Here is a 17,849-nt window from a genome sequence, read left to right as displayed (position 1 = left end):
AATCAACTTGGCCACTCTTGCTCCAAAAGTTACCTCTGCTACAGTCATCCAATTTCTTACCCTTCAACAATTCTGCTCTTTCCCCTTACTTTTAATCAGGGAGCAAAATAGCGCTACAATACGAACCTTAGTCACTATTACTTCTGGTTACCACAAAACACTCATCTTCTCTTATATTCCTAATGAGAAAACGGGGGTGGGGGGGGAATGCTTGAGGTTCACTTTTACAATTTATATTTTTAATGTGATTTTACTGGAATCTTTCAGAAGAAATTTCCTCTTCCAAGGTAAACAGTAAAGATCATAATTTACCAGTTTCAGAGAATGGTCCAGGACACTAAGATGTTAAGTGACTAATCATTATGTGTGGACTTGCACCCAGCTTATCCTCACTCTCAGGCCAGCACCCTAGATACAGCATAATAGACCTTCCTGGTAATAATGTATCTTTGCTCTGCATACAAAGAAATATGGCTTTCTATATTTGACATATTATGTAGCAGATCTGTTATAAATACAATATCTAGACACATACTAGAGAAACATATCCATCTTTCCATATTTTCTCTGTCAAGAAAGAAAGCTATTTCTGTCAAACATGACTTGAAGGGGCGGAACGAGAAGTCTACATTGCTTCACTAATCAAAAAGTAGTATATCTTAGGAAAGGAATATCCAAGTTACAGCATTCTACTCCAAAAACACTTGCCATAGGAATATTTCACTTGGGCAGACACAAAAGATTATTTCAATTCCTTGAGAGGTTTAATAGGTAGTCATTTCAAGTAAGTGGAGTTTTTTATCTGCTTAATTCTGATCATGAGTGTAACTTTTGATATACTTCCTAATCTAAGAGCAAAAAGAGTCTTGTACCATAATCAAAGCTATAACAGGGTAAGTTGAACAGAGATTTGCCTTATGGCACTCAAACTAAAAAGGTGCTGAAAACATCTGCAAGCAGAAATAAGGAGAAGCCACTGATCTTAGCGTCTAGTTAACAAGGATAATTAGCTTTGATAAAAGATGATATAAGCCTGCTCTGCTTACTCCACCGGTGGTAAGACACTCTGCTAAGTCACTTGAGTATCCTCAAGTTCTTTCCCTCAGAGTGTCTTGTATTCTGAGGTTTCTCTCACAATTTAAACTGAACCTATGGATTTCTTTTCTTATTCTGCTTGCCTTGGGTACATTAATACATTGCCCTAGACCCCAGAATTATTGCAGCTTTGTTTCCAACTCAGAGATTTCTCCCACATTCGATTTTCCAAAGCACAATGTTTGGATTTCTTTTTTGCAAACTATTTGTATAAGTCATATCCTCTTATTCTCAACATTAAAGGATAAAGTTTTTTTCCCCCCTTTTGTTGCACTTTCCAAAGCTTTTTATTTTCAAAACACATGCATAATTTTCAACATTTATTCTTGTAAAACTTTGCTTTCCAAATTTTTTTTTCTCCCTCTCTTCCCTTCACTCTTGCCCCCAGGGCAAGTAATCCAACATATGTTAAACATGTGCAATTCTTTTATATACAGTTCCACAATTATCATGATGCAGAAAAAAAAATAGATTAAAAAGGGACAAAATGAGAAAAATATTAAAAGGCAGGCAAACAACCACCAAAAAAAAGTGAAAATATTATGTTGTGATCCACACTCAGTTCCCCAGTCTTCTCTCTGGGTGCAGATGGCCCTCTTCACAACAAGACTATTGGAATTGGCCTGAATCACCTCATTGGTTTTTGTTTTCTTTTGATTATAGCTTTTTATTTACAAGATATATACATGAGTAATTTTTCAGCAATGACCCTTGCAAAACCTTCTGTTCCATCTTTTCCCCTCCTTCCCCCCACTCCCTCCCCTAGTTGGCAGGTAGATTGTTAAATACAATATATGTATACATATCCATACAGTTATTTTGCTGAACAAGAAAAATCAGACTTAGAAATAAGGTAAAAATAACCTGAGAAGGAAATCAAAAATGCAAGTGCATAAAAACAAAGAGATTGGAAATACTATGTTGTGGTTCACACTCATTTCCCAGAGTTCTTTCGCTGGATGTAGCTGGTTCTATTCATTATTGAACAAATGGAAATGATTTGGTTAATCTCATTGTTGAAGAGAGCCACATCCATCAAAATTGATCATCATATAGTAATGTTGTTGAAGTATATAATGATCTCCTGGTCCTGGTCATTTCACTCAGCATCAGTTCATATCAGTTTCTCCAGGGCTCTCTGAAATCATCCTGCTGGTCATTTCTTACAGAACAATAATATTCCATAACATATTCAGCCATTCTCCAATTGATGGGCATCCATTCAATTTCCAGTTTCTAGCCACTACAAGAGCTGCCAAAAACATTTTTGCACAAACAGGTCCCTTTCCCTTCTTTAAGATCTCTTTGGGATCTAAGTCTAGTAGTAACACTGCTGGATCAAAGGGTATATACAATTTGATAACTTTTTGAGCATAATTCCAAATTCTCTCCAGAATGGTTGGATACATTCACAATTCCACCAACAATGTATCAGAATCATCTCATTGTTGAAAAGAGCCAAGTCCATCATAGTTGATCATCACATAACCTTGAGGTTATCCTGTATTCATTTTTTACAGAACAATAATGTTCCATAATATTCACATACCATAATTCAGCCATTTTCCATATATCATTTCCATTTTCTATATATCAATATAAGTCATGGCGACTGCTGCTACTATTATTAGGGAAGATAGCAACTACTGACTCCCTACTACCACTAGAATAGAACACAAACTTCTTAACTTAAAATCTAAAGCATTCCAATTTTGCTCCTATTTGTCATTCCAGATTTTTTCAAATCACTCCCTTTTACATCCTCTAAACTCCAGGCAAATTGACCTACTAGCTATTACCAAATCTGACACCCTATTTGTGGCCTTGGTACACAGGCAGCCCCTATGCCTGGGCCATTCTCCCTGCCTTGAATTCCCAGTTGTTCAAAAATTAGCTCAGGTCCCATGATTCACACAAGGCCTTTCCTGATTCCCTTACCTCAGATGTTTGGACTTTCCCGCCTGAAATCAGGTTAAATCTATTTCATACAGTCTTTCTACTTACTGTGCCTCTCCACCCCCTTCCTCCTCACTCCCTTTAAGGCAGGAACTATTTCACTAACTTTCCCCTCTCAGCTATGTTTCTGACTTCCACAACATGCCTCAGTTCCGGCAGTCTCACATTTGATGCCTGGAAGTTTTTTGCCACCAGGCTTCCTCTGTTCTCCAAGGCTTCAAATTTGAGAGCCTCCACTCTCACCAATCTTCACTGTCTCCTCCCATCTGTGAATCTGACTATATATCACCACTACCTCCTCCCAAAAAAAGTACTCATAAACATACCAAATGCACAAATAACTTCATGCATACAAGACTCCTGAGCTTCCTTTAGATTGTCAAATTTTGAATATACGTGTACCAAACAAATTAATCAGAGCAAAGAACACTATGAATTAGCACAAGAAGAGAAGCCGTTCCCTAGGTGAAGCCTTTTTCTAATCTGCCTTCCTCACTTCACTTGATGTTCTTCTCTGTCTCTTCAAGGAGACTAGTTGAAACTTAATTGTTTATATGTTATGACACACCAGTAATCTTGGCGAAGAAAAAGTCAAAATGGGGTCAGGAAGAGTCTTGGCAGCACCGAAACAACTAAACAACAAAAATTCTTTTACTAACCTAACTTTTGTCCTTTACCAAATCCTGACCTTGATGTTCTGGTCCTAAAAGATATCTCTAATAGCAATAGTACTTTTGCTTTTGCATCTCTAGAAAAGGTAGTTTTGCTTTCAAAACCCTTGTATTCATTTTGAGTCAATACAAAATGAAGTATTTGAAATAGAAAAGGACAAAGAGGCAGAGAAGGGAAAGGGGGGATGCAAGGAAGAAAATGGAAAAAGAAAGAAAAATGATTTGATCATTTGTTGAGCCATTATACTAAGAATGATTTTTGCTGGGAATTGTAAATGTAAAAAGAGATTATCATGCAAAAGCAGATTTGGATAGAAATCTTCAGAAGATTCTTGAAACTTCAGAAAGCAAGAAAAAGATTCAGACAAAGGATCTGTCATTTTCTGAATTAACTGTTTTGAAAACACATTTCAAGTCAAAATTGAATCCAATGGTGATACCTTTGCCACCATGAAGTGTGTTACAGCAGTAACCAAAAATGATTCTGGGGGCAGCTAGATGGCTCAACGGATAGAACACCAACCCTGAAGTCAGGAGGACCTGAGTTCAAATCTGGTCTCAGACACTTAATACTTTCTAGCTGTGTGACTCTGGGCAAGTCTCTTAACCCCAATTTTGTATCAGAAAAAAAAAAAAAAAAAAAAAAAAAAAAAAAAAAAAAAAAAAAGAAAAGGATTTGGAACTCATGGACTTCTGTTGCAAAATGCAAGCATGGATTAAATTATGCATCAATTTACTAATACCTTAATACGACTTAGTTAACCCAAGGAAACCACTTTATAACATTCACTATTTGAGAAAAGTCAAGACATGTCCTTTAACTTTGATGGCATGATACTAACCCTGAAACTTGTGTCTGATAACAGTTCTGATATTTCTCTATGTAGAAACTGTTCTCTCTGTTTCTGGGTTCTAGATCTGTTCATTCAAGCTTTGTTAACTTCAGAATTCTTGCATTAAGTAATAGTAGGTTCTTCTTAAACAAAGCTATCTTGTTTCAGAAAAGGGATAAGAACTAAGAAAAAGAAAAAAGGGGGAAGACCATTTAAAAATTTTAGATCCATTTTTCATTATATTCTTGAGCTGCTTTCAGTTATAGCTCACAAGAGATCTCTACCTCACAAAGAAAGGTTTTATCATATATTACTGAAAATCTAATTATCCTTCTAATCTTTCTTTGAAGAGTATATTCATCCATCCTCTAAAGGGGCTCAGAAGTATAGTCAGAAGATGTGTAATGCCATTCCAAACTATAAGCGACAAGGGAATAATCTGCAATTTTTCCTTTAAAACAAGAAAGTGAAAAATTAAATTGGGTCTTTTTTGGTGAACTGAGTAGTCTTTTCCTTGAGATTCTTTAGCTAGAGCATACCCATTGGAGTAGCTTGATCTTAGAAAAGAATTAACTATTAAAGAAATATCTAAACTGTTCAGAAATAGTCCAAAAAGCTAATCACCATGAGAAATAACTGAAACTAAATACCACTGGTCTACCGAAGGTCTACTGTAGAAAAGATTAGTTTTCATTTGTATGCCTAAATTATTCTTTGCACTAGTCCATAATTTTGGATTCCAAAAGATTTCTAGAAGTAGAATAATAAGCTTGTCTGAATGTATACATAAGGAGTTAAAAGAAGAAACTTGTCTGAATTTATATATTTCATAGAATCACAGAAGTGAATATTCCTGATGACGGATGCAACCTCAGGTTGATAATCTCCAATGTCCTGAATTCAATGTCTTTTGCCATCCTGGTTTTCCTCTTCTGGAAATACTTCAGTTTACTATGAATGTCCTTTTTATAAACTGTAATACATAGAACTAAGAATAATACTTCAGATGAAATATGATAAAGAAGACAGTTGGATACTTCCCTACTGATTGAAGTTACATTTCTCTTAATGCACCCAAGACAGAATTTAGTTACATGATATTACTGGTTCACAAACAATATCAATTCTCAAATCCTTTTCAGAACTGATATCTATCCATTCTTACCCTCATTTCAATACTTTCAAAGTTAATCTTGGGGATCCAAAGGGCAGGACTCTATTTCTATAAAATGTCATAATATATCATCTTAATATCTTGAATTCTTTTGTATTATGAGTGTACCATCTACTGTGCTAGCCAACTTCTAGCTTTGGGTCACCAGGGGACTTCATCTAACTCAATAATAAAAATAGTAAATAGCAGAGCTACCTTGGGCACTCAACTGAAGAGCTTCTGGCACATGAATATTGAACCATTAACAAATATTCTTGGAGGCTAGACATGTAACCAGTCTAAGCCCTTCTGACTATAGCATAATCTAATTTATACCTCCTCATCATCTTCTCAAGAATAACATAGTTTATAAGAGTTAGCATTTATATAGTGCCTGATAGTTTATTAAGTATTTTCTAATATAATCTCAATAGATCCTCACAACATCCCTATGGGAAAAAACTTCTATTTCTCCAATAGAAAAATGAGGAACTGAAACTAAACAAAGTTAATGAATTACCCAAGTTCATATAACCACTAAATTTTGGGGCAGGATTAAAACTCAGGATTTATTGACTTTCACAATAATCAAAACCTTTGCTAAATTTTAGGTAAACTATATCTACAGCAATTGTATCATATACTAGCTTAGTAATACTGTCAAAAAAAGGTCCTATAATTGGTCTGATATGATCTATTCTTGATGAAACTATGAATGCTTTTAGTAATCACTGCTTCATTTTCAGAGGTTCACCAACCACCTCGATCAATTCCTAAGAATCTACATCAAGCTCAATGGCCTATGGTTTGAACATTGTTGTTCTCTTCCTTTTTTTCTGAAAAGTGGGACAATATTTGCTCTTCTCTAATCTTGAAGTAATTCTAACATTCTCCAAGATTTTCCAAATATCACTGGCAGTGGCTCAAAAATCACACCTTCCAGGTTTTTCAGGTCTTGAGAATGCTTGATCATATGGTTCAAGTAAATGAATGAAATGGCTCCACTATTATCTCCTTAATTATCTTATCAGTCTCCTCTTGGTCACTTTTCTTATATTGTATCCTCTTTCTTTTCCATTAGTCATGTTATAAAGGAAATCACTGACCAAAAAAGGAAGAAAAATAGTTTTAAAAAGCATGCTTTGATCTGCATTCAGACTTTTTCATCAAGAATGCTTAAAAGTCCTCTTTCTTGTAAAACATTCATTCTTCTCCCTCCCCTCCTCCCCCCGCCCCCAGCTGAAGGATTATACTCAGCTTTCCTGGGTTAGTGACTTAGTTGTAAATCCCAGCTCCTTTGCCCTCCAGAATCTCATATTCCATTTTGACCTTTAATGAAGAATCTACTAAATCTTGCCTAAACTGATTGTGGCTCCATGACATTTGAATTGTTTCTTTCTGGCAGCTCACAATATTTTTTCCCTGATCTGAAGGCTCTGGAATTTGGCTATAATAAGAGTTTTCAATTTGAGCTCTCAAGAGATGATTTGTTGGATTCTTTCAATTTCTAATTTACTCATCTGTGATATCATGATTGATGAAAGCTGTACCAAGAGGTTGAAAACCATACAAAAGGAGTGTGAAAACCATTATAAGGACATGGTGTCTACTAAGTGACCTTGTGTGTGCCTGAGAACTTACTCAACAAATCAGCACAACTCCCAAGTATCAGGACATCTCATCATTGGCACTGGCCTGGGGTTCAAGCTCTATTTCCAAACAGTAAATCAAAACATTAGCTGTACAACAATAATGTATGTCTGATGCTCTAAAGCTCATCTTCCTTCATTTCTATAATTGCCATGGGACTTTTCTGGAGTCTTTGAAGAAGCTACAGAAGAGTCTGGTCATCACCCCAGACTGCATGACAAGTATTAGAGATCCAACAAATTGTCTGGTAGCCACCAGAAGTCATTTAGATGAGAACCCATTATGATGATTAAACCATTTATATAATCCAAATGGAGCTCACAATCTCTTTAGTACAATTAGCTTGTCCCTTGGTTGGGGGAAGGAGTGAGTGAGAAGAGTTCCCCTTGGTTGAGGAATTCCAGAACCTATATCACTAGTTCCAGACTATCAAGGTAGTTTTCCTTGATAATTTGTTTTTAAAAAAAAAAAAAAAAAAAAAAAAAAAAAAAAACCACAATGCCTAGGTTGGTTCTCAGGTATTAAAATAATTCCAATAATTTATTCAATTATTATTCCTGGATTTATTTTCCATGTTAGTTGTACTTCCAATGATATATATCAGATTTTCTTCTATTGTGTCACACTTTTAATTTTGTTCTCTTGTTTCTTGATGTCTCTCATACAGCGATTAGCTTCAATTGCTCAATTCTGCCTTTTAAAGAATTATTTTCTTCAGTGAGCTTCTGTACCTCCTTTTACATTTGGCCAATTTATTTTTCTATGTAGTTCTTTTGTTAATTTTGCCTCCTTTTACATTTGGCCAATTTTGTTTTCTTCATTATTTTTTGTTCCTTCTTAACTAAGGAGTTGATTCTCTTTTGTTGATTTTTCTTGCACTATGTTCCTTTCTTTTACTAACTTGTCTTTGAATTTTAAAGTACTTTTTGAGCTATTCCAAGAACTCTTTTCGGACCTGAGAATGATTCACATTTTTCTTGAAATTTTGGATTCAGCAATTTTGACTTTTTGTTTTGATCTTTTCTGTCACTATAGTAACTTTCTAAAATCAGGTTCTTTTTTGTTGTTCGCTTAATTTTTCAGCCTATTTGTTGACTTTTAACTCTATGTTAAAGGGGGAAAGGAATTCTGCTCCCAGTGTGGAGGGAGTACTATGCCAAACTTCAAGGTTTTTGTACTATTTTCAAAACTAGTGGTGGGACGGGGGGACAGAAGTATCTATAAATAAGTTTTCACTTCTCCCAAGATAGTATGATGAAAGGAGAAGAATAGTCACTGTTCTCTTGATCTATTCCACTGCTTTGTACATAATCAGACTATTCTTATCCACCCTGAAACCTTGCTCAGGATCCTCTCTCCCTTGTTACTGTTGGGTTTTTTTTTTTTTGTTTTTGGTGAAGCAATTAGAACTAAGTTACTTGCCCAGAGTTGTTGGGATTGCTGGGTGAGGACTGGGGTTGTCTGGATGGTGACAAGGTGAGAATTCAGGTTTTCTGGACAATTACAAGGTGAGAACTCAGGTTGACTTGATAGAGGGGGCAAGCTCATTGGCTGGGGTGGTTCTTCCCAGAAGCCCTTGCATTATCCCACGCCCATTCTCTGGGAGGATAAAAAGAGACAGCACTGGGCGCAGAGAGCAGATCGGCCTGGAGAAGGATAAGAGCTGGAGGAGATTCAGAGCCAGGATTCAAGAAGAAAGACTCTGCATTGCATCAGGCTTGACGGGGCTCTCTGCAGGAAGGGAAGTCACTTCTTTGGACAAGAGTTAACAGCAACTGCCTGGAGACAACGGTTCGTTACAGGAAGAAGAATCTGTTGGAGAGATTTGAGTAGACACAGCAGATCTCTTCCCAGAGAGCGATCCAGCAGCTTCTAGAGACAACAGCTCGCTACAATTGGCGTCCACACGTGGGGCAAGGACTTTTGCTTATCCTGACAAGAGGAGCTAGACCAGACCTTCGCACAGAGTCACATAGCTAAGTGTTTGAGGTCAAATTTGAACTCATATCCTCCTGACTTCAGGGGCAGTGCTCTATGCACTGTGCCATCTAACTACCCTGTCCTCTCTCCCTTGGAGCCACAAACTATTAGTGTTCTACCTTGCTCTGAGACTGAGACCCAGAATTGTGACTCTCATCCATGTATGAGTAATGCAATGGAATCTTGCACTCAGTGCCAGAGAAGTAACCTTGTAATCTCCTTCTGACCAGTTGTTAGTCCCCTTACCATTTGTAGGCTGAGATCTTCAGAAACCGCTGTAGCCATTATTGATCAGTCAGCCCCAAAGATGGCTGTTGGTTTACTGGGGGCATTTCAGGGACTTTCATTACCACCCAGAAAGAAAGAACTTTCCTGCCAAACTTTTAAGCAGTCTTAGGCTAAAAGATTATTTCACCCCATCTTTTCATGGGTTCAGGCCCTCCACAATTGATTTTGAGGCATTTTTAACAACTATTAAGAGAACTTTGAATAACAACTTGTGAAGCCCAGTGTTTTCCTCGGCCATCTTGGTTCCATTCTTTCAAAGAGAAACAAGTACAAAACAATAGGTGGATAAAAACTGAGCCTTCTCTCTATTGTCCCTTATCTACATTCCATATAACCCAAGCAAAGGCCCCATCTCTTTCTTAGTCCTTCTGTACAATTATAATTAAAAATGAACAAGTCTGATGTAACTCTTAGCTCCTCTCCATTTTGAGCTTCAGAACTCCTATTTATTATTTTACAAGCTTTACATTAGTGTTCTATTACCTGGTGGGGAAGTTCACTAGAGATCCCCATCATGCTGCTTAGGTAAAATTTTCTAATTCCATTAGAATTGTTTCCCTTTCTACCCTTGAAATTTTATCCTTAAGAAAATTATTTTAAAATTTTAATATATGTGTGTACATATATATGAATACACACATGAGGTGGGAGTATAATCATTTCATCTTTATAAGAAACTCCATCAAAGTAAAAAAGGGGAAGATAACAGTCATTTGTAGTCTTAGTTGATTGGAGATCTGACAAGTTAAATTACTTGCTCATAACCACATAGCTAATATATGACAGAAACAAGATCTGAATCCTATGTGTTACCAATGGTCTCTTGTTAACACTGAAAATGTAAATGCAGAAAAATGTATGCTGGAAATTCATTTTACATTATTCAAAAGACAAATTTCATGCGTTAACAGTGGTTTACTAGTTCTGTTACCTATTGATCTGTAGGATCATTATATATTGATTTTCGGGTTTAAATAAATTCCTTTCTGCAATTCTAAAAAAAAAAAAAAAAAAATTTATCCTTGAGCATTTCCCATTATTCCTGGACTGACTCCCTTGAAGCATTTTCACCTATGAAATCCAATCTATCTCTTCTCTGAACTTTTTCCAATTTGCTTTTCCAGAAGCTAGAATACATATCAAACCACATATAGATTTCCTCTTTAATAGGTCTGGATATGAAGCCAGCAAGATTTGTATTCACATTCTTTCTGTGCCTCTCAGAAGTGCTGGTAATTTTCTGAAAAACTTAGTCATAGAGAAGATTTCCACCTCTACTAATAAACACAGGATCCTCATCTTATATATACTTAGAAGTTACATAACAGCTCCTACTCTCTTTATCACAAACTGTAGATGCTAGCTTTTTGTCAGTACTATCACTATTTATTATTTCAAAAAATACACAAAATGATGCCAGTTTTCTCACTAAATAAGAAATTTTTTCATTAAAAAACGTTTGTCAACATGTAAAAGAATTAGTATTATTATGGTTTATGAATGAACTAATAAATATTCTAAATTTTCACTATATTGTAGATACTGCTAAATACAACCTATATGAAGATAAGCTTTCTGGAGGCTTCAATAATTTTTAAGAGTACAAAGAGGTGATGAGATGAAAAAGATTGAGAACCGCTACACTACGGTAAAATCCAATCTATTTCTCTTTCCTAGTGAGGTCTTTGACTAAAGCTGAATGACATCTCTGTCAGGTGTATTGAAGAAGGGGTCCTACTTCAGGTCAAGTTTATATTAATCAGAAGCCATCATCTGCTTCTGAGATTTGTGATTATATGATACTCTACTTAAGAAAGACAACTCTATTCTTTTCTGCAGCACTTTATTTCAGACTAAACAATTAAGGAAAAGCAGCATTTAAAAAGCTAATCATCAGAGAAAAAAAAAATCAAGCAGCTGGTGTTACAAATTATAATTACCATACTGATTTATGATAAACAAAAAGATTATACTTCTTTTCAAGGTGAACATTAGATCCTAATGTACTATGTAGAAGAAAGGATAACAGTTTATTTACCCACAATAATGAAAGTCAAATATTACATACAGCTTGATATTCCATAGCAAACTATGTTTCCTCACTGGTAAAAAGCAGTAAATCAACTTCCTTTGCATCAACTTGTTTATCTAGCCGTAGATTCAGAATTATTATCCAATGCAAACAATCTTCTCAAGTTTTGTGCCACCATCTTAAGTCAAAAGTAGCCCTATATGATACATTCTCAAAATGCACATCTTATTTACTTACTAGTCAGGATTTGGTTGAGATCTGCAGAAAATTAAAAGATAGACAGCTGAACCTGAAATCTAAACTGGTCTTTAAAAATCTATAGTTAAGCTGACAATGCTGAGCAGTTACTTTGTTTATTCTATGCTCAAAATGTTGTTTCAACTCTTGCCTTCAAAATAAAAAAAGTAAATAACAGGACTCCTACCAGTCACCTTTAAAAATGCTTCAATCTAGTACCTATTCTTTTTTTTTTGTTTTTTTCTATAATATATCTATGGACCGAATTCTATTAAACACAATAAATTGATATTTCTTTCAGGAACACTATATGATGTTTTATATATATATATATATATATATATATATATATATATATATATATATATATATATATATATATATATATATATATATATATATATATATATATATATATATATATATATATGCTTTATTGATCATTATGTGAAGTTTTATTACTAAATTGCACCTGGGCTCAAACACAACAACTGCTATTTCTTTATCAGTGAATTATTTAAGATTGTTTTCATCTTCACTGTTACTTACACAGCTAAAGATAAGCCAATCTTCAATAACAAAACTGGAAAAATATTATAAAATGGTATTACAATAATAATCTTTCCTATTCAAAGAGTTCACTATCAAGAATATGTAACTTCAATAATAGATCACCAATACTCATCTCTATATTAAAATAATTAACATTAATATTTGATTGATAGGACATAGCCTGCCAAAGTGAAAGCATAATAAACACACTATACCCAGAAAACTACCAATTCTAAATAGCAATGTTCTCTTAACTATACCCCTTGCTACTATTTATGTTTGCTTATTGATTATATACATGAATACAACTAGGTGTTCTTCTACCTTTATTCCTTACCATTCGTGCTATCATCCATTGAACACAGAAACCCATATTTCTCTGTCCACACTTTTGTACTGACTGTCCCCATACCTAAAAACTCTGTCATTATCAGCCACATCTCTTCGTTTTACTAATTTTTTTTTCAATATAAGTCTAGCACTACTGTAACATTTGACTGACTCATTGACAAAAGAGAGCAAATTTTAAATTATTACCTTTTTTATCCTCTTAAAGGATAACCCAAGACTACATTAACTTTGGGCTGCAATAGGGCACTGTTCATTTATATGAAGCTTGAGGTTCACTAAGCCCCCCATTTTCCAGAAAAATATTTCACTATCTTGAATTTTAAATGATGTGGTTTTTTTTAACTCAAGTGTAAAATAATACATTTATCCTTATTATGTTTAATCTCATATTTGGCCCAACATTCTAGACTAACAAGATCTTTTTGATCTAACTCTTCCAGGCAATGTTCTAGCAAACCATTCTACTTTTAGGTTATCTGCAAATCTATCATTATGCTACCTATGTCTTTATTTTTTTAAATGATAAAAATTTTAAGGAATATGGTATTAAATACAGATCCCAGAAGCTCTTCACTGGAAACTTCAATATATCTTATTTATTTTTTTGTCCACATTGGACCTTATTTCTGTAGGCCATCTACCAAATCTCTATAAATAATCATTACATGTGAACTGACATTCTCTCTTCAAGTTATATTGTTCTTCAAGTTATGCCCCCACAACTTTAAAAAAGTATAAAATAGGGGCAGCCAGGTGGCGCAGTGGACAGAGCACCAGCCTTGAATTCAGGAGGATCCGAGTTCAAATCTGATCTCAGACACTTAACACTTCCTAGCTGTGTGACCCTGGGCAAGTCACTTAGCCCCAGCCTCAGGGAGAGAAAAAAAAAAAGTATAAAATATTTTCTGCTATTATTTTTTCTCTTTAAAATTTCTGTGAAATTTCTCTACCTATATAGTCATCGTGTGATTGGCAAAAGCTAACAAGCAAAGTTTATCTTAAAATTTACATCATCCCATGAGAAGACTTTGAAATGAATTTTTAAAGACAAAAGAAAAGTTTAAATATGGGAGCAGATATGTATGATGGAGAAGTGTCAAAGTACATGGAATTGTGAATTTTACTACTTTATTATGCTCCGTATCCTAAGGGGGGGATGGGGCTTACAAATTTAAATGGATGCCCAAACCACACAAAGGGGACACTTCATTACAACTGAAATGGAGCATCATAAGTGTTCCAAGTGGAATGATATGTAGAGGTAAAAGATCTAGATCTACATGTCCTAATGAAATATGAAGCACAAGTGAGGGATGCACAAATTGGGAACATGAGGATCCTGAGGTTTACCTTTTCAAATCCTAATGCATAAGAAAAATTATGCTGATTACAGTCATTAGATAGTCAGATGTCTTCTTTTAAGACATTTCACTACAGATTCAACATTACATGTCTCAAACAATAAGCTGAGATTACTAATAACAAAACAATATTACATACCAAACACAATGCAGACCAAGATATACCAATAGGTATATTGGCAAAAAATCATGCCAATTAAATGGTCATCCAGAGAACCCAACAAAGATTTTAAAAGAGTACTCTAGACTCAATGAACAGTTTCAGATTACTAAATTTGCAAATTACAAATATTCCCTAAAATAAAGTATGGCTTCAAATTTTAGTATGCTTCCCTAACTCCAGGAGCCCAAGAACAAAGGGACAGAGAGAACTGAAAAGTGAATTCAGTAAATAAGAATTCAAATTCAAATTCAAAAATGCAAATAATGAAAGCAACATTATTCTTAGTCCAGTAGTAGGAAGTTAAAGAAGTAAAATAAATGAAGAATTTATGTTATTAGAGAAGTAAAATGTAACTAAGAAATGTCAAGAAAATTAAATTACTATGATGATCAATTCTGATGGATGTGGCCACTTTCAACAATGAGATGAACCAAATCAGTTCCAATAGAGTAGTAACGAACTGAACCAGCTACACCCAGTGAAAGAACTCTGGGAGTTGACTATGAACCACTATATGGAATTCCCTATCACTCTATTTTTGTCTGCCTGCATTTTTTACTTCATTCACAGGCTAATTGTACACTGTTTCAAAGTCTGATTCTTTTTGTACAGCAAAACAACTGTTTGGACATGTATACATATATACAAGTAATTTATATTTTTAACATATTTAACATATATTGGTCAACCTGCCTTGGGGGGAAAGGGGATTAGAAGAAAAGGTTTGGCAATTGTCAATGTTGTAAAATTACCCATGCATATATCTGGTAAATACAAATTATTATTAAAAAAAAGAAAGTGAAATTATTTAAATGCAACATACAAACAAGCAATAAAAGGACTGTATACTGTCAGGCATAATATCTTCTCTCTTTCTTTTTTTTTTTTTTTTTTTTAGGCTGGGGTTAAGTGACTTGCCCAGGATCACACAGCTAGGAAGTGTTAAGTAAGAAGTGTTAAGTGTCTGAGACCACATTTGAACTCAGGTCCTCCTGAATTCAAGGCTGGTGCTCTATCCACTGCGCCACCTAGCTGCCCCCACTGTCAGGCATAATAAATATAAATAAAGCTTCTTGGAAGAAGTCAGATTTGATTCAAGCTTTAAAGGAAGGAATATAGATTGGTATAGAAAATTTAAAGGAATATGATCAAAATAATCAAAAGCACTGAGGTAGACCCAAACAATATTGTGCAGCAAACAATCCGGAAATTAGCCTAGGGTCATGTTGGGGAAAAATGGGGGAGGGGGAAGGTTAAGGATAAGAGAATCAATAGCTAGAAGCTTAGACTGCTAACTAGGCTAGGAATCTGTTACTACTGTTGATTTTGTAGAAGAGCTGCATAATGAAAACCAACAACGTCCTGGCAGAATTATGTACATAAGCATTATCTTTTAATCAATTTCTATATAATTGTGATTAATTTTTTTTTATTTTACCCTTCCCATACCCACAATACACAATGAAAAAACACATCAGCAAAATCAAAATCCCCTATAATGACAACATAGTGCCAGCACACTATTCTCATCTGAATATTAACAGATGGGGGATACGGGTCTCAAGTAGAAAGGTCAGTGATGACAATAAATGAAAATATTTTAAGTTTGCAATAAACATATTTTGAAGATCTCTATTAAGGGAAAGATTTGGTAGCATAAAAACTGAATTCAAAACCAAGTTTTGAAACTTCCTATATGACTTTGGGCAAGCAAGCTTACCTCTCTAAGCTTTGATATCTTTATATGTAAAATGAGAGGACATGACAAAATTACTTCTGAGGTCTTTAATCATTTTAAATCATATGTAATCTCTTATTTGAAGACTTCTCCAAAAGTCATACTTTGATTCAATGACAGATCTGAGAATGGAACCTAGATCTTCCTTTTGATTATCAACTCAGGGCTAGGATGGCATATCTCCCATTATGAAAAATTTCAGGAAAATAGCTGGAACCAAATAAAAATCCTGAAATCTTTCAAATTCACCCCCTTCTTTCTGAGCCTGTCACCACTCTAGAGCAGATCTTCATCACTTAATGCCTGAACTATTATAACAGCTGCCAATCAACTTGCCTATCTCATCTCTATCTCCACTGTAGTTTATCCTCTGGCTGGCCAGTAAAGTGATTTTCCTAAATTTCAAATGGGTCATTCATGTCACCTACCAACTCAATGAATTGATGCTCCTTGTTGCCTTCAGGATCAAATACAAAAATACTCTGCTGAGCACTAAAACTCCTTCCTACTTTCCTTGTCCTCTTAATTACTCCCTGTCATGTATTCTTTGATCCAGTGACACTGCAGTTCTGGATATTCCACCAAAAAAACCACTCTATATCTCTTGGCTCTGGGCATTTTCTTTGGCTATTCCCCATTCCTAAAATTCTCTATTCAATTCTGACTCGTGGCTTCCCTTAAATTCCCACTAAAACTCATCATTTAAAAGAAGCTTTCCCCATCACCTCTAACCTCTAAAGTCTTAATTCTTCATTAAGTTAATTGTTTCCTATTGAGCCTGCATATAGCTTGTTTTGTATATGTGTTTAAAAGTTTCCTCCCCCATTAGATTGTAAACTCCTTGAAGGCAGACTGTTTTTTCTGTCTTTTTCTGTTCTTAGCATAGTAGCTGGTACATAATAAGCACTTAATAAATGTTTTCTCATTGATTGATTTCCTATGGAAATAACAATTGGATGGACAGCCAGGTACATAATTGAACTGGAAGACGAGAATCGACTCCACTGCATTTAGGAAAAAAAGTCTTTCTACAATTGCCTGACACAAAAATCAATATTGTAATATAAATTATGTCCTAATAACATTTACTATGAATCAGAGAGCCAGTTTCCAGCATGCACTAGATGGATCTTCTATGGACAATTTTGGGAAGACAAAGCCAGAAATCTCCCATCAAGGATTTACCAAATATATAAAAATCAAGGCATACAGAAATAATGTGGCATGGTGGTTAGAGCACTGGTGATGGGCCCAAAGAGACTTGGACCGAAAATCTACCTCAGATATCAGCTATGAAAATATGAACAACTTACTAAACCCTTCAAAGCCTTACTTTACTCATTTATAAAACTGAAATAACAATAATCCAACTGACAAAATTTTGTGAAAATAAATTTAAATGGTATGCACAAAAATATTTTGCTAATTTTAAAATATTTTGTATTAACTACTATTATTAAAATAACTCTCTGACCTCACTGTAGCCAGAATTTAGAGGAAAAAATAATAAAAAGTAACCTTTACTTATTATATCTTGGATTTCACAATGATATCACCAATGATATAAATCTACAATGACCCACTGATATTTATACAGTTTGTTAAAGTTTTCAAAGTGCTTATATCTTACATTAAATATTGTAATTTTTTTTTACAGATCAGGAAACAGAGACTCACACAGGTCAGGTAATTTGCCTATGTTCATACAACTAGTATCAAAAGCAGAAGTTGAATTTAGATCTTTGAAAATGAATTGTGTGTATATATATATGCAAACCACCATCTGAAG

The 17,849-nt window shown here is 34.7% G+C and overlaps 1 protein-coding gene across 4 annotated transcripts in view; it reads right to left on the bottom strand.

The window, feature by feature from the left end:
* The window catches only part of RERE (arginine-glutamic acid dipeptide repeats), a 528,280-nt gene that overhangs the window by 431,155 nt on the left and 79,276 nt on the right, over positions 1-17,849 (bottom strand). The window lies entirely within an intron of this gene.

The sequence above is a fragment of the Sminthopsis crassicaudata genome, chromosome 3 (assembly GCF_048593235.1).
Source record: "Sminthopsis crassicaudata isolate SCR6 chromosome 3, ASM4859323v1, whole genome shotgun sequence".
Classification (NCBI taxonomy): Eukaryota; Metazoa; Chordata; class Mammalia; order Dasyuromorphia; family Dasyuridae; genus Sminthopsis; species Sminthopsis crassicaudata.
The sequence above is the reverse complement of the archived record's forward strand: the minus strand, read 5'-3'. Positions and strand labels throughout refer to the sequence as shown.